The 18,732-nt window shown below is 35.1% G+C and overlaps 1 long non-coding RNA gene across 2 annotated transcripts; it reads right to left on the minus strand.

The window, feature by feature from the left end:
* Positions 1 to 822: 822 nt before the first annotated feature.
* LOC126665188 (uncharacterized) lies at positions 823 to 3,788 on the minus strand. Of its 2 annotated transcripts, XR_007637558.2 has the most exons (3): positions 3,497 to 3,787; positions 1,878 to 1,963; positions 823 to 1,144 (listed from the first exon to the last, which is right to left on the minus strand). It is a non-coding gene; the product is annotated as an uncharacterized LOC126665188 (long non-coding RNA). The 2 variants fall into 2 exon arrangements; XR_007637559.2 differs by lacking the exon at positions 1,878 to 1,963 and having other exon boundaries at positions 3,497 to 3,788.
* Between the last annotated feature and the right edge of the window lie 14,944 nt (positions 3,789 to 18,732).

Below are 18,732 nucleotides of genomic sequence, written 5' to 3' on the forward strand. Positions count from 1 at the left end.
GTGAACGTTTAGAGTTGCTTTGTCAGACCCTAAAGAGTTAGTTGGACGAGGCTACCAAGGTGGTTCCTCTTATGTTTCAACACTACCGTCGGTTCATTCGATCGGCCATCTTGAAGGACTATCCATTAGCGGATCTTCCCTTTCTGTATGTTGACTTGGCTTGTTTTAAAAGCTAGTGCCTATCTACTTGTCAGCTTAGAAATATGTTGTTGATCCCTCGGTTGCCGCCTCCCCTTCTTCTACTGGCATTCCTTCTATTTCTATTACAACCGGTGATTGTCCTATTTCTCTGACTGGCTCCCGTGCTCATGGTCACGCTCCTATTCCGATGTTGCCTCCTGCATCTTTGTCTGGTTCTTCTCCCTGTGGTGACCACTTCATTGCCTTCTTCCGATGGCGATGTTTTGATGAAGTTTTGACTAGTTGGTTTTTGTTGTTTTTTTATATTTTACTTGGGGAATGTGGCCTCCGTTTTATCCCACGCGTATTGTTATAATAATATCTTTCTTCTCCTAGCATTGTTTATGATTTCTTGTTTATTTTCCTTTTTCTTCTTCTTTTCGTGCTTGGCTTTTTGCCTTGTGTCTTTCTTTTATTTTACCGTTGCCTTCCAAGATATGCGTCCCCTTTGCTTGACCGTTATTTTATGCCATATGCCTTTCCTCTTCTTGGCCGTCGCCTTATGAGATGTGTATCTCTTTTTGTTTGGATGTTGCCTGTCACGACCCAAAATCGAGGGCCGCGACCGGCGCTAGGGAATGGGAGTGGTAGCTCCGAAACCCGTAGCAAGCCTAGAAATCACTATAAATTTTTCGCGAAACATTCTCAAAATGTTTTTTTTTTATAAAACTTCTTTAAACGATACAAGACGATCTTTAGAAATCAGGGTCTTACAAAGTGATATCTCATATCAAGCAATGCCCTGTTTCTCACATATATGTAAACGGTTTAAAAGCGCAGTCTAAAGCCTTTATACATATCAGAGTATAAACAAAATATTTAAAACTGTTTGACAAAACATAATTACACTCTAGGACTCGACTACTGCAGCACTACTGATTGGTTCCTTCTTTCTGTACTCGCGGACTTCTGGAACAAGGATAGAAGTCCGTTACATTCGCTACTATACACCTGAAACATAACACTATTGGGGGGTCAGATAACGCTGAGTGAGTTCGCATTTACTTAAGATATTATAAATATAAATTGCATAAACATATATTAAAACAAACAACAATATTTGATCCGATGAAACCCTAATCTTAAATTAATACTATTTCCTATTCGTATCCTACTCATATTGTATCCATTAATATTATATCAAATCATTTTAATCCAAGTGGTACGGTCCCGAGATAGTTCAACCGAGTTACTCGTTACCATGTGACATAGTCCCGAGATAGTTCAACCGAGTTACATCATGTCACTGCTTAATCCCAAAGTGTGAGTCCCGAGATAGTTCAACCGAGTTACTCACTAGATACGGGTCCCGAGATAGTTCAACCGAGTTACTCATGTATCTAACAAAAATTATAATCCTCCTTTCCGATACCCAAACATGATTAGCGTATATTGAGGTCATATCAAACATTTTCAAATACAAACATCTATCGACACTAATTCTATGACTGACCCGGACACTGGTGATCACACAGCCTATTGACGCCCAATAGGTAGCTCGTTTCCTCGGATCATTAAAGCAAACATCACAATTTACAAATAACAACAATACGTCAAATAGTGCATCCAAGCCATATCATGAGCAAAGTATTCATATGAAGTACCTAAGTAATAATATATATGCAATGCAATTAATAGATTACCACACAAATAACAACTTATAATGATAATATACGAAAGTAAATTGCAAAACTCACAAATTTCTATCCAAAGACTTCGGCCCTAGCAAAGCGATGTCGCGTTCTTTACGTTCCGCGTCCCCTTGATAATCGCCTCGTCGAGTCTATATAAATACGATAATAAATCGTAGTTAAAATGGATCCTAATCCAAAGGTGTTCTAGCTATATAATACTTAGCGAATAAATCAATTTATTTTGCCTCGGAATAAATTGATAACGTTTTAAAATTATAATTCCATTTAATAAATAACATTAGTCCAAATGTTATTTATTAGCTATCCAATTTAGCTAAATTAAATTAATTATCGAGCCAAATCGATAATTAATTTAACAAATCACTTTTCCATAATTTATAATTGATATTAGCTCAAAACGTCAATTTAAAACTCAATTAATTAACGACTTTACATTTCGTTAATTAAAACTAGTTTTCCCAAAACTAGTTAACTAGTCGACTTTGGGCTATTAAAACGTTTATTTAAAACGGCCCAACTCCCAAATAAATTTGACGTCTTTATAGTTCGTAATCTTGTCTAAAATTTTGGTTTAGATTCTAAACTGAAATTATCGTCCTAAGGTGTCGGAAATTGGTCCTGAAGTCGACTCCTTAAAATTGGCAGCTTTGGCCTGCAAAACATTTTACTATAGCTGCTGTTTCAGGCTTAGAAATAGTGCGCGTAAACTGATCATAACCCAAAACAAATTTGATATTCCTATAGTTCACAACGTCCTCTACAACTTTCGTTTAAATGTCGGACTCAAAATCAAACCCGAAGATATCGGAAACTAGCTCCGAAATTGCTTCCCCGGGCTGTTTTATAGACAGCAGAACAGCCCTATGGGCTGCTGTTTACAGCCATTTTTTGCAGCTGTCTGGCCACTTTTGTGGCAGTGGCTGTCCAATTCTTTCATTCTTTGTTCCGTAACAAACAAAACGACACCAAAATCGACTCATTCCGACATTTCGTTAGCCCACAATCCGCTCTCAAAGTTTGCTCCTCGCTATGTTTAAATCCTTCCGTTAACTTACAATTTAATTTCAAACTTAACATTAGACTTACACATCAAATATATTGCCAATCAATCATTTCATATTAACCTTAAAAATGTATTTTCCATATATTTTTCATACCTTAAACTACTCCACATGAATTTATCTCGTTATAAACAATCATTATAAAACCGTTAAACAACGCTCATTAACATGGACCAATTACCACGCGAATAGGGGCTGACTTAGCATCAATATTACGCTCCTTACAACGGCCGAGGGCTGCGTTTGCAGCCCTCAAAAGAGCAGCTCAGCTCTGCTCATAAGAGCAGAGCCGAGCTCTGCTCTCTCGGCAGAATTCTGCCGAAGGCAGAATTCTACTCTTGAGAGCAGAATTCGCTGCTCTTGGTGAGCAGCAATTGCTGCTCACCGGAGCAAACTCCGGCCACCGGAAACCTATTCCGACATGCTCCAAAGGTTAACCAATAATTCATCCATTTACTTGCTAAAAATCACAACTAAAACAACCCTCAATCTCACCCACAACACACCACATCAAAATCATAATCTTAACCAAAAACCTTAAAATTTACTAAGCTTAAATCATAATATATAACCATTAATTTCTCAATTAAACTATCATACCTTGATCTCCTTTGATTTTAGAGTCTTTTGCTTCCAAAAACTCCAAGCTTTGGTGAGATTTTGATGGAGATGGTGGTGGGGTTATGGGTTCGGCAAAGAGAAGCTTTTTGGTGAGAATTTGGTAGCTTCTTGAAGTCTTAAGAAAGTGAAGAGGATGATATCATATGGCCTTATCTATTGGACTTCAAATGGCAAAAGATCCAATTTAGTTCCTCTAAATTTCTTTACGATTTAATCCAATTCCGTAACTTACGTCGCATCAAAATTTAATACGACTTCGAAATTCAATAAAATTTTCACACTCACTTCCGAATAATATTTTATGGATGATATCATATAAATTATTAGCTTGGGACTAAATTCTTATTTTTTTACTTTAAATTATCCTTAATTATTAATTAGTCCCGCTAATAACCGCTTCTAGCGAAATAATAATTTTCCAATTAAATTATTATTTCTCGACCAATTCAATTCATTTATTCTCACCATACTTCTTGACTTGAATCTCATTTCCGACCTACTTGACATAATTTCTTAATTTAGGCTTCGTGGCGCAATCTAACTCCTTAAAATTTTTACGGGTTATTACATTGCCTTAGGAGATATGTATCTCTATTGTTTGGTCGTTGCCTTATGAGATATGTATCTCTTTTGTTTGTCTGTTGCCTTATGAGATATGTATTTCTTTTGTTTGGACATTGCCTTAGGAGATATGTATCTCGTTTGTTTGGCCATTGCCTTATGAGATATGAATCTCTTTTATTGGGCTGTTACCTTAGGAGATATGTATCTCTTTGGTTTGGTCGTTGCCTTAGGAGATATGTATCTCGTTTGTTTATGTGTTGCCTTAGGAGATATGTATCTCGTTTGTTTGGCCTTTAACTTAAGAGATATGTATCTCGTTTGTTTGGTCGTTGCCTTATGAGATATGTATCTCTTATGTTGTTTGTTTGAGTACGTTTGGTTGCGATCTCCGTCTATTGTTGGCCTTCTGTTGTGTTTTGCTAATTTATTCCTTGAAACTTTGATTGTATTAAAATTGACAAGGAAAATACTAATACAAAAATGAAGGCTATTATCATCATCTCTTTGGCCTTCGGTCTTTGACTCTTTCCTCTCCTCGGCCGCTCACTCTTCTGCTTCTTTCATTGCTATTGTGTAGTACCTTGATGCAACTTCCTCATCTCCTTTAACGCTAATAGTCCCTCCCGTAGTTGGTATTTTCATTATCAGGTAGCAGATGCTTGTAATTGCTCTCGAGTCGTATAGAAACGGTCTTCCCAGTATTCTGTTGTAAGCCAGCGGCATATCCACGATGGAGAATGGCGTTTTGATTTCTTTTGTCTCCTTTCCTCCTCTCCCGAACTCCGTTATCATCTCTACTAGACCTTTGGGTTGAATGGGTGTTTGTACGAGTCCTATTATGGGTATTGGGCAATGTTTGAGTTTCCTAAGTTCACCTTCTATTCCTTTGTATGCCTCCCAAGTTATTAAGTTCACCGTGCTTCCTTTGTCGACTAGTAGCTTCATGACTAGGAAGTTGTTGATGATCGCTTCTACTACCAAGGCATCATTGTATGGTCCCTTCACACCCGACCCATCTTCTGTAGAGAAATTGACAATCTTCATTGTGTTCGGCTCTCCTCTTGTTTGCTATGTCACCTGCATTATTTCGGCCATTGGCCTTTTCCTTCCTACCTTCATGTTTTTTCCTCCTATGATGACGTTGATAACTCCGGTAATTTCCTGCTTTCTTCCCCTTTCTTCTTCTTTCTTTTCTTATTTATCGGCTCCTTTCTTTCGATGCTCCTTTTCTTCTTGCGGCTCGTAAATTTTCTCAGCATCCCGTACTCTATCAACCTTTCTATCTCTTTCTTTAAATCGTAACACTCATCCATGTCGTGTCCGTAATCCTCGTGAAAATTGCAATATCGGTTTTCGCGTCTTGTTCCTGTTCTGTGGATCATCTTCTGGGGCTAGGTCATTGGCGTTCGAATTTCTTTGACCCACATTAGTACGTTAGCCCTTATTGTATTCAGCGGAGTGAATATCTCGGTCCTGTCACCGTATCTGCTTGACTGATGCTCGTTGGTGTATCTGTTCTCAGTCCTCCAATGACTGGCGTCTTCGTGTGGTGTGTACCTGCCGATGATCCGATGACTCATGATGTAGCTTTTTGGGAGGGGGATGATTGCCTTTATGAGGTGCCTCCTTTAATTTCTTCCTTGTTTGGTGCATCGTTGTTCTTCTGTCTCCTTCCGTCGTCCATATTTATGCACTTTTGGGCCACCGCCATTACTTCTTGTAGGTTTTGGGCTTTTTCGAGCTCAACTTGTATGCTATCAGCCTTTTTACTTCCATTAGATCCACACCTTTTGTTCCTACCTCCGATCGTCTCTTGTTGGTCGGGTCCATTGCCTCCTTTTCCTCATCTTCCAATATGAGTACCTTTGGTTCTTTGCCTTCGAGGTTGCCACCTGCGCGAGGCGTTTTCCCTCCGTCTTCCGTTCGTCCTCCAGTTTTGTCATGACTTTAACTGCCTAGCGTCTGTGACAGAAGGGTTTCCGTTGCTTCCTTGACCACCATTGCAATATCTTCCCGGAAGCGCCTCATTGTGCCGTCCATTGTCTGGTTTATGGCATTTTGGAAGGTTGGGTCTGATCTATCTCCTGGAATCAGGATTGGACTGCCGAATCATTGGAAGAAGATGTTGAATCTTCCTGTCACTCCTAATACTATGGGCGTTTATAGACTATCCTTCGTAGATCCTCTTTTCCCGGCTAGTAGCATGTTTTTTCTTTGGCTATTTGTCTTGGGGGTCTTTGCTGACGTCAAATATCTCAAGATCCGAGTAGTGAAATTTTGTTATAGGAGTTGAGTTCCCACGGACGTCGCCAAATGATGTATCCCGATGTTGGACGTGCGTCTTTGACCCTACAAAGTGGATAATAAGAAGAGGATCGGTTACGGAGGGTCTCCAAACCCCGTGACCGCTCCAAAGCTCAAGTCAATTGGTTGTTTTATTAAGTAATATATCTATTGATTAAGATTAGTCGTCCCTCCGGGCGTAAGTCCGTGTCGTATTTACAATGTTCGTGTGCTCCTTTCATTATCTCGTTTTATGCTTATTACATCAATTGTCATATGGTATATGATGTGTCGAGTACTACCCTGAGTTTCAGGAATACAATCATTGATTTCCCGATTACATGTTTAACTAAAGTTTTCAAATATTTACGAGAAAAGACTGAGACCTTTTATGTTTTCAAAACACGAAAAGTTTTTACTGTTTTTCCTAGGCTTGCTACGGATTTTGGAACAACCATTCCCTGGTGCCAATCTCGACTCGATTTTCGGGTGGAAATCGAGTTGTGACGCAAAGTCAATATGAACTCGCAGCTCGCAATTTCCAAATCCACTTAAATAAAAGACTACGGTTGTGAACACAAATTTTATGGATTCCCAAACCGCCATCATTGTAATCCATACAAATAGAATCCCAAGAGATCTTGTAGAGAACTCTATTAGCGATACCACCCTTCTAGAGAAATGTTTTAAGTAGGATTGAAGTTGATTCTGAATAGAGACCAACATATGTAAAATGGACATAAAAGTACACTTGGATACTATTTAGAACTGATTTAATAAGGATCAATCTTCCGGCCAGAGAAAACAGAGATCCCTTCCATTAATAAAGTTCTGATTTGAAAAGTCGGATAACGTGATCCCACATTCCTTTATTGATGCTTCGGTTAGCTAGAGTTTAGCCCAAATAACGAATAAGCAAAGGAATAAAATGGCAGCCAATTATTTTGGTGACCTCGAACATGTGATCTTGAGATATGTTAATGTCCATCAAAGAAATTTTGTGAAATTTTATTTTTATACCCCGAGATAAGTTCAAAACACCGAAGAATTCTCATTAGATTCTTTTAACTTACTCAAATTAAAAGGCAATAAGAGAAGTGTATCATTCACAAACTGTAATTGAGTTATCGATTCATGAGTCTTACTGAACTTGAAACCATCAATAAGACCGATATCTTTAGAGCGATGAAGAATGCGGTTGAGCCCTTCCAAAGCAATAACAAACAGGTAAGAGGAAATCGGGTCTCCTTGTCTCACACCCCGCTGAAGAGAAAAGGGAATAATCGGACTCCTATTCATGAGCACTGAAAAGGAGGCCGATGTTAGAAAAACTTCCATCCAGGTAATCCATTTAGGCGGGAATTTCATAGTTCGCAAAACTGTTAACAGATAAAACCAATCCACACTATCAAAGGCTTTTTGAAAATCAAATTTGAGAATGAGCAGATCTTTTCTTTTAGTAGCCAAATGCAGGAACTCATTTGCTAACATTGAACAGTCAAGAATGCTTCACGCTTTTATAAAAGCATGTTGTTATCCGCAATAATACTCTGAAGAATAGGGGTTAGTCTTATCGCGAGTACCTTCGATAGAAGCTTGAAAATGCCATTCACTAAGCATATATGTCCATAATCAGGCTAATAATCACCCATGGCCCCTGATTTTTAGGGGTCCGATCATAAAACTCCCTGATATTTATAAACGATCACGAAACCCCCTGATCTTTGTGCCGGCGCTCGCTAAACCTTTGGAGGGCGAAAATACCCCTTGCACCGTCTTTTTTGGTCACCTGACATTCTTAAAAAATAAATCTAACGGCGCCACATCAGCTAACATGGCATCAAGAAACCCTAAAAATTTAAAACATCCAAAATAACCCTAAAAGTAATTAAAAAAATAAAAAAATTAATCAAACTCAACTTAATCTAACCCAAACTATTCGGTCAACTCATCCATCACCGACTCAACCACCACCGCCGCCAACCAACCACCGCCGCCAACCAACCACCACCGCCAACCAACCACCGCCGAAAAATTTTCATTCATCTTCTTCGATTTTATGATGACCAGAAAATTTTCCGGTCATCCAAAAAGAACAGATCCAAGCAGGGATATATGTTCATGAACAGATGTCTGTGTGGATCTATTTAAATCGGAGATCCGGAAATTTTTTTGTCATCATTAAATCGGAGAAGATGACCGAAAATTTTTTGGCGGTGGTTAGGCGGCGGAGGTGGTTGGGTCGGTTGTTGGGTTAATCGAGTGGTTTAAATTAAATTGTGTTGGTTTGATTTTTTTTGTTTTTTTTTTAAATTAAAATTAGGGGTATTTTGGGTGTTTAAAATTTTTAAGGTATTTTGCTGACGTGGTAACTGACTTTGCGCCGTCGGTTTTTTTTTAAAGAATGACAATTGACTGAAAAAGACGGCGTCGGAGGTATTTTAGTCATATTTGGGGTTTAGGGAGTTTAGCAAGCGCCGCCAAAAAGATCAGGGGGTTTTATGATCGTTTTTAAACATCAGGGAGTTTTGTGACCGGACCCCCAAAAGATAAGGGCCATGAGTGATTATTAGGTGATAATCATGAAGAAAAGCTGGAGCAGATTTAAAAAGGATGGGAACGTGTTGGATAGACCTCTATTTAGAGCAGAAATGGACAACTGAGGCCAAATGGTTTAAGAGTTTGTCGAAATAAGACAATGGTCAGGAGAGCGCGATATTGAATTGTACCAAGTAAACACCTAACCTTGAAGAGGTATGTCAATTAACTCTAAAGAATTGATGAAATCTTTAAAGGAAATCATGGACGGAGAAAACCCAAAACAATTAGTTCTTTTAATTGGGTCGATAATTTTGTTAATGTCACCACTATCAATTATTATACCATCAAATTAAATGGGAGGCATTAACTCACTCCAAAAAGAAATTCGCTCACTCGAGTTGTTGCTAGCACAAACAAGAATGAAGCGAGTCGGAGTACCTAACTAAAGAAAATCAATGAAAATACAACGATTACCCGAAAAAACCACAACTGCAGGAATAAGAATGGAATTCCATATAAGAATCAGCCCTCTAGAAGCACCTACTAAAGGAACATAGGAAAAATCATAGTCCATGTTCGACCAAAGTTTCTGAATGAGAAAATCATCAAAAAGTTTTTTTTTTAGATTCTAGTAACCCCAAGAAACAAATCTTATTATTTGAGACTAAATTACGAATACAGCGTTGCTTACGGGTGTTAAGGAGACCTCCTCTACAATTCCAGGAGATAAAAGAAAGATGTATCGACATAAAATAGAAATATAATTTCCCGCTAAAGATAGATTAAACAACAACGTTCTCTCTATCTTTAATAGTATTCTTGGTCAGTTGATCAATCTTAGCCTGTTTATCATTTTTATTAAATAACCCAATAGAATTACCCACTTACCATGCGCATGTAGCCTCATGTAATAAGGGGTCAATAATCGCATCAAACAAAGGATAGTCAGCAATAGTTTCATGCACAAAGCAGTTGATATTGCTCATATTAACAATGTTATTATCCGAGATAATCACTCGATCAGATGCAAGCGGAACTGAAGAAGAGGGGAGATTACCTTGATCGTTAATACATTTTGAAGGTCTTGCTGGTTTCTTTTTCTTGTATGTGATCATACGAAAATTCTGGAGCAGGTGACTCGTCGACAATATTAAGCACACCCAAGGAAAATGGAACAAAGTTTGCAGCTGCAGTAATAGAAGAAGTCGGGGTAGATAACTCATTATTGAAAGAATCTTCAACAGATCTTTCTAAATCATTGGGTTTTGCAGGAACATCTTGTAGTGGACTCCCTTTCATAACAAAAAAACTGGATTTTAAATCATATCCGCCTTACAAAACGTCTTCCATAAAAACTGGTGTATCAGTCCCATAAACATTGATGAAAAACGAGTCTGAATTAGGAAGCCCAATTTCTACTTTCTTATCAATTCAACCCAAATATGTCGATATCAAAACCGAACCAATTTCAAGTCGATTCGTTAAGAAGAATCCCCGAGTGAACTTTGACAAATTCACCAAATAAATTTCCCATTACTTTGAAGAAGTCCTCAAACCAAATTGACATAGGGACTTCTGAGATATTTAACCACTTAAAGCTCTAATTTTAAATTTTAAAAACTTGCATATATAAATATAATTTGAAGTCATGAACTTACTTAATTCATAAAAAGTAAAATGTCTAACCAACTTACGTATGGTTTTGGGATTACATAATAAGTTTATAATCAATAGAGATTTACTTTATCCCCTGAATTTGACACAAAAAATTAATTAAGATTAATTTTATAGTTTAAAAAAAAAAGTCATCATGAATTTGATATTTTGACTCGTTTACTTATTTAATTTTAATTAATTTATTTATATTTTACAACATTAGCTTCAATTTGCATATGATGTTCCAACTATTTTTTAACAATTTTTATAAAGAGACAAAATGAGACAAAATACTTAGTTTTTTTTCAAAATTTTAATTTTAATTTTGATTGGTTTTTTTTAGGTCAAATTCATGGAAAACCCATTTGGTTGTTTTAATGTTTTATAATGGCATCGAGTATGAGAAAGGGGAAGTTTAAAATATCAAACATAAAGCTCTACATTTGGCAAACAGTCATTGGTCAAAGATAACCTTTTTTGAACAACCGGCTATAGACGGTTGAGAAGTCAAAATCAAAGGTTGTTCTAAGAGATTACCAAAATTGGATGATAAGTTTACCAAACAAATTTAAGGTACTAGAATTACCTTTTTAGGAAGGTATACAAAGTATGACTAATTAAATAAAGTTGTCAATCTCTATCTTCTTTTTCTTTTTTTGTTTTTATTTCTCTTTAACTTTGCTCATTTTGTCCTTTTGATTATGGCAAAATACATTTTAAACCTTGAACTTTTAATTCTTAAATTATTGATCCCTTTTGAAATTTATTTTATCAAACCCTTTTACTCTTTATTTATATTTCATTGAGGATATATTTATTGGTTCAGAGAATGTTAGGAATTTAAGACAACATATATAAAAATACAACGACTTATTTTAAAAACATGAAAATCTAAAGGGTGAAAGTAATCTTTTAATATTTATTCAAAATAATATATTTTATTTTATTTTATTATTGTGATCAATTAAATATTAAATCATAAATATATTTCGAACTTACACATTAAATTAATGTAAGCAGAATGCATTATATATGAAAATGTGGTATAAATAATATATTTCAAATCCGTGTTTAGGTGAAAATATTTATATTTTCATATATTTATTATTGATAATATAAGTGCAGTTAAATACTATATTTTAGAAAATATTTTTCTATGGATAACTACTAATTTAATTAAAAATTAATGATGTAAATAATTATCTATATAATACAAAAATGTTGAAAGTACAAATACTAAAAATTAATTAAAAAAATATAAAATCAATTGTAAATCCTTTAAATATTCTTAAATCATGGGTCAATTGCAACTTAAATTATAAATTTTAATATGTTTTGTAATTATATTTTTTAGCAATTTTAATGACCCATTTTTAACTTTTGACAGTTCAAAACATATATTAAATTTTGGATAATTAAATATTAAATCACCATTTTTAGACTACTTTTTAATTTTATCACAATTTTTAAATAATTATCTATATAATATAATTTAAAATGTTGAAAGTACAAATACTAAAAATTAATTAAAAAAATATAAAATCAATTGTAAATCCTTTAAATATTCTTAAATCATGGGTCAATTGCAACTTAAATCATAAATTTTAGTATGTTTTGTAATTATAATTTTTAGCAATTTTAAAGACCAATTTTCAACTTTTGACATTTCAAAACATATATTAAATTTTGGATAATTAAATATTAAATCACCATTTTTAGACTACTTTTTAATTTTATCACAATTTTTAAAAGTCGTCAATAAAAACCATCATCTTTCAAAAAAAATTCTTTGAAATTTTTCTTTATTTTTAAATCCGGCGAATTTTAACTTACTAGACAAATAAAAAACGGTATGGCATAATATTTTTTGAGGGTTAATTACATATTAAATCATCATCTGTAAACTATTTTGTTTTTCAAAATTATAATGATCTTTTTTTAAGAATATAAATCTATCACAACCCTCTTCTATTTCACCTTCATATGTGGAATCTGACGTGTTCTATCGCGTCATTTTTTTCTAGTCAATTAAAATTTGGGAGGGTTTAAATTTTTTAAAAAAATAATAATTTTATCTGATAATTTTTATAAATTGTGATAAAAATAAAAAATAATATAAAAATAGTGATTTAATATATATTTAACTTTTAAATTTTTGATTTTATCTCAAATTATGATTTAACTTCGTCATAATTTTTATGTTTATCTCAAATTATGATTTGACTCGTCACTTGCTATGCATATAATACTTTTATCTATTTTGGTTCATGGTAAGTTATTTTTACATGATTGAATTTTATTATTTAAATAAAAATGTATTTATCTATGTTTAATCATACTTAGTCCTTAGAACCTATCATTATAATATCCGCAGGAGATAGTGTTAAGTAGAGCGAAAATGATTTTTCATGAAATGAAAAATGAAAATTATTCACCTAACATGAGGTTTGTGAATAAATGATTGATAATATAAAGATATTCCGTCTTTCTACTAAATATGCTTACAATATAGGATTAATATCAAAAAAATCACGAACTTTACACGTTTTCTCATTTTAATCATAAAGTTTAAATTTTTTCATTTTCATACACGAACAACCACTTTTTTCCAAATTCATACACGGTGCTGAGGTGGCACTTATTTATTGGTGTAAAATGACCTCCACCTCAGCGAATTACACCAATGGAGCCGTGACACCTCAGCACCGTGAATGAATTTGAGAAAAAGTGATAGTTCGTGCATGAAAATGAGAAAATTTAAAGTGCATGATTAAAATGAGAAAACATATAAAATTCGTGAATTTTTAAAACATTACCCCTACAATATATTATCATGACATCACAATGACTTGGATAAATAGATATGTTTAAAATTTTGCAAAAATATTGATAAAATATAAGGAATACAAGGAATTTATATCAAAGGTTTAAAAAAATTAGACTATAGACTCTATTGATGATAGCTAACTAATTTTTTTTAACTGAGGTGAATTTATTAAAAAAAAGATTAAAGTATAAATATGAAAAAGTTATACAACAATAAGAAAACATATAATTTTTTAAATATTTTAACTTTTTTATGATCATCATCTGTTGCTTGTATTCTTTTAATGTTCCATATTTCATTATAAGTAAATCTTTATAGACAATTTTATTTTAATGTTTCCCGAGACAAAAAATATCATTCTCTATTAGATTCTACAAATCCCAATTAGTCAAAAATTGCAACTAAGAAATCTCCCAAAATCAATAAACAAATGTTATAAATGAAAAAGGTAACGTGGTAATTCCTAATCCTAGGAAACAAATTTTCCTTTCCTTTCTCTACTTATAATAATTATCATTATAAGTTTATAATCATTCTCTAATTGTATCCTTTGTTTATTTTCTTTGTCGGTAAACCATCATTTGGGATTAAGTTTATCTTTATTGTTTAATATAACAAGGTGGTTGGTGTTAATACTTTATTATAGAATAAATATACACCTAACAAGCAAAATGATTCATATAAAAGGATGAAAAATCTTTTGGAACATAACCAACATATACTTTAATTATTTTATATAAAAATTTACATATCAATAACTTAATAATTTGTTTATATTGAAGTTGTACTCATATAGTAGGTAATTTTGCTGCCCTATTAAAAAGTAATTATTTTAAAATTTATAGCAGTTATATCTTTTATTATAGAATATTTTAATAAATTTTGAGAACAAGTTCATTTATCTAAACATGCTATTTTAAAATTTTATCACAAAAAATCCCTTGAAATTTAACAATTATAATATTTTCAATACTTTAATATAAATATATTTCTAAAATAAAAAATTTATAATATGTCATGTATTTTTTATATTTATATAAATATTTAAATTAATTTGAACTGAAAATAAATAAAACAAATTAATTATATTTTATTTATGTCACTTAGATCATTCAACTGATTTTACTAACATAATTAATTTTTTTCCTAAAAGGTTATTTAATATGGATATTTTGTGATGTAAAAAATATCATAAAACCATTAAATTAAAATCACAACCGTGTGACATGAGAATTAAATAAAATTATTTTTTAATTTAAATGGTGCAAAACATTGATATCATTTTTCTCTCTCAAAAATGTTTAGAAAGATAACTGATGGAGTCTGTCTTCTGAACCGGTGATGAAACCTGCAAAAGAGGATAGAAGCTAATTGGACGGTGGTTGTCCGATCAACTCTCTGATGCTAAAGTCAGTTTAGGCTGTGAGTAGCGTTTTTAGTATATAATGTAGTTGTGTGTTTATGCATACCTCAACCTCCTTTTATAATAGATGATTGTATACCTTATAGAGTTGTAATAGGAAGGTGAGTCCTATTTTATAGGGTTTGACCCTGATTAGGAGTGTTATACCTTATTCAGACATGAGTCCTATTTAGGAACGTCTTCCTAAATAGTTTCATCTTCCTAAGTTAGAAGTTATCTTCCTAAATTGGAGTTTGCATCCAAATAGAAAAGATACTCGAGAATATAGGCAGGTCTGGCAATTTGTCCGAATCCCGGGATCGACGCGCTTTGTCTGAGTCCTCGGGTATTTGGTCTTTTATCCTTGTGGGTGATATCATATTCTAGTCGAGGCGGATCCTATGGATTAGGCCGCCGGTTTCCTCTGGTTTAGCCCTTTGGGCGGAAGTCCGGTATCGTCTGAGAGTGGATCTCCTACGACTAGGCTCCATTGTACTTAAGATAGGATTCGGTATCCATCATTAGCCCCCCCCCGCAAGTGAGCTGAAGTTTTGGTATTTATGCCTTAATTTTAACTCTTTTGTAGGCGAGTCGTTTCATGCTCTAATGATTCATTTTGTTTCTTTAGCAAGATTTCTATTTTTCTTCTTTCTGCCATGTGTCGCTCACCGGCGAGTAATGGTTGCTAGATGAGAGACAAATGTCTCGTTTTTATGACATTTGTCATCCATGTGATATGACCCTTAGGGTTCCGTCTTTTCATTTTCCTAATCCCCAACTTCTGGGTATAAATGTTCATTTTTACCATTTCTTCCCCTTTTCTTTAGTTTTCTTCAAAGTTTCCAGATTCTTATAAAGCAATTTCTTTTTTCGTTGTGTTGCCTTTCTTTCAAGATTTCTCGTTTTAAGGTTGCTCTTTATCTCTCATTTTATCCTGCATATCTGCTTTCAAGGTATTGTGATTTCCTTTTAATCTCTTGTTTTGATGTCTGGGTTTTGCTACTGCTGTTTTTCGTGTTCTTCATTTCAATTTTCCAGTTTTCCTTTGTTTTGATCTTTTAAATTTGAAATTATTTGTTCCTCCTTGTCCCCCCCATTTTAATTTAAAATGTCATAAGTAGGCGAAGGGTCTCGAGGTACTCGTGATGACTTAGAGCATACCCGAAGCTCTTTATCTGTTGAAAAGATAACAGAATTTGCTGAAGAGTTTGACTTTCCTGAGTCGTTCGTTATTGAAAAACCCAGGTCTAAGTATCGGGCTAATCATAGTACCGATTCGCCCACTAAGATTGTTGTTTTTCACGAGCAGTTTGTATCGGGTTTGCGTTTTCCTCTTGAGTCTTTACTTGTAGATATTTGTATAAATTTAGGTATTCCTCTCGGCCAGCTTCATCCTAATGTGATTCGCATTATTTGTTCTTTCATTGAGTCTTGTAGGTCTCGTGACCAAGAGCCTTCAGTTAGTTTATTTAATTATTTTTATACTTTCTCCCGCCGAAAGGACGAGGAGTTCATTTTTGCTGGAGGTCGACTGAATCAGTCTCTTTTTGTTCTTCCGTCTTCTCTGAATGGCTGGACTCCGAAGTTCTTCCTGGTTCAACACTCTTCCTTTTCTTCCTTTTCGTGGAGCTTTACTCAAAGTAAAGTTTCGCTTTCTTCTGTTCCAGCTCTGTCTGATGAAGAGAGAGACATCGCCCAGACTCTTCTATCAGACTGCCGGGTCGACAAACCCAAATACACCATCCTTTTAAAGCATAATTTGAATCGTCATGATTTACATTTGGCGGATCTTCCCTTTGAAGGTATTTTCCTAACTTCTTTATTGTTGCCATTTTGTAGGATGTCGACATCCCTTGATCACCTGCTTGACAATTTTAATGTGGACATGTCTATAGATATGGGCGAGGTAACTAGTGGGGTTCTTCCCCCTTCTGTTGTTGATTTGAGCCCTAGCACAGAGGCGACTCCAAACCTTGTTGCTGACCAGGTTCCGAGCGCTGGATCAGATGTTGTTCTGCCCCAGTCGAAGGATCCTGAGACCCTTCAGGGGAATGTGCCATCTGGTGGCAAGAAAAGATCTGCTGAGGGCCAGGCCGGTCCCTCTTCTAAGAAGTTGAAGAAGAGGAAGGCCTCTAAAGAGGCTTCTGCTGGCGAAGCACCTCGTTTTGCAGAATGGGCAGATTCGCAAGATCCGCCTCGGCTGTCTAACGCCAATATTCTCCGTGCTTGCATGTAGAATATTATGTTGAAAGAGGACATTGAGTCCATAGAACGGGACCACGGCAATGGTCTCGTAGAGTTCGCATGTCTTGGCGGTTTTTCGGTTAGTTCCGTTTCCTTATTTTCTTTGAGATTGCTTTGAAGTATTGTTGCATCCTTTCTTGTTTGTTTATTTTCAACCTTATAAGTGGTTCAGTCGATCTCCACTTTGGAGAAACGCCGGCGAGATGCGGTTGATCAGCTGAAGCAGCTCCGGAAGGATTGGGAGTCTTGGCAATCTAAGAAAGAGAAGATGGATCAGGCCCTTAATGAGGCCGAGGGTCTCAACCAACAGTTGCGGTCCTCCAAGTCTTCCAAGGAGAGGGAAATTGCTGCTTTGGAGACTCGGGTTTGGACTTTTTCCGAAGAGATCGAGTCTTTAAAGACTTCTTTAGAGGCCCTTACGAAAGAACGAGATCTGCTGAAGAAGGAGGAGGAGCGCCTTCGTCGCCGCCTGGGCGAGTCGGGGAGTTTTTACTCCCAAGTGATGACCCAATACTGGCTCGCCATTGGGGCGAAGCTGCGGGAGAAGAACCCTGGCATCGATCTTTTTGGGGTGAATCAGTTGGATCCAGCCTCGCTTGCTAAGGAGGTTAAGGCGAAACTCGACAAGCAAAAACTTGACGCCTTGAAGAAAGTGACTTGATTTTCTTTTTTCTATTTTTGTAATGGATTGTAGCGAATCCTTTTGTAATACTTTTTTTGTTAATATATGAGAATTTTTCGATCATTGCTTGTTCCTATTTATTTATTTTCCGAGTCAATCTAAACTCGTGTTCATTGCTTTTTAATTCTTTTTGAAGTTAATTTAAAATTCATTGGAATATCCCGTATTTTTTGATCACGTTTCAAGTTGGTTTTGGGCTCGTATTTCTGGTGGTTTGATTTGTTTTGGGTTGGATCTTGGTTCGGGAGGTTTTTCGGGTTCGATTTGCATCGAACCAGCCTGGCCTAAGCCGGGTCTGCTTGTGTGCGCCCGCACACAAGCAGTGTACGCCCGCACACTGCTGAGCAGTAGTGTGCGCCCGCACATTGCCAGACCTGTTATCAACAGGTCTATAAATAGACATGTCATTCGCGTGTTTTCTTTTTTCTGATATTTTAAAACCCTAGCCACCATACGCTCTAAAGTTTTCTGAACTATCATCTTCATCATTCCTTTCTCTCGATTACAATCCGGTAAGTATATTAACGTCACTTTTCTTTGTTTCATTCGATACCGACTTTCCATTTTGTAACTTGTTACGTTGATTGTTTTAGCATCGTTCTGAAGTCACCTTCTTCACCAACATCTTCTTGTTATTATCAAATCTATGGACGTATCGAATCTCTATTAGGTACATAAAACTCTTGTTTAAGCACAATTGCGATTTACCGTTTGTTATTCTTAGGCTGCTGTTCTTCTTTATTTTTGCTGCCTTGATTTATGGGTTTTTGAGTTGCTTAATTGCTGTGTTTTGAGTTCACTAATAGATAGAATTTCCTTGTATCGATCCCTTCCATGGTTATGAGATTGTTTCGGTTTGCTGTGTCTAAACGTCATGAACTATGGCTTGGTTTTACTCCTTAGGTCTTAATCTCAGGGTTTATAGTTGATAATTAATTTGATAATTGATTTGTTCTTGTACAACCAATTGGGTCAGAAAATAAATGTTGGATTCTTACTATTGCGATCTTTGTTGT

Source organism: Mercurialis annua, linkage group LG1-X (assembly GCF_937616625.2).
Source record: "Mercurialis annua linkage group LG1-X, ddMerAnnu1.2, whole genome shotgun sequence".
Classification (NCBI taxonomy): Eukaryota; Viridiplantae; Streptophyta; class Magnoliopsida; order Malpighiales; family Euphorbiaceae; genus Mercurialis; species Mercurialis annua.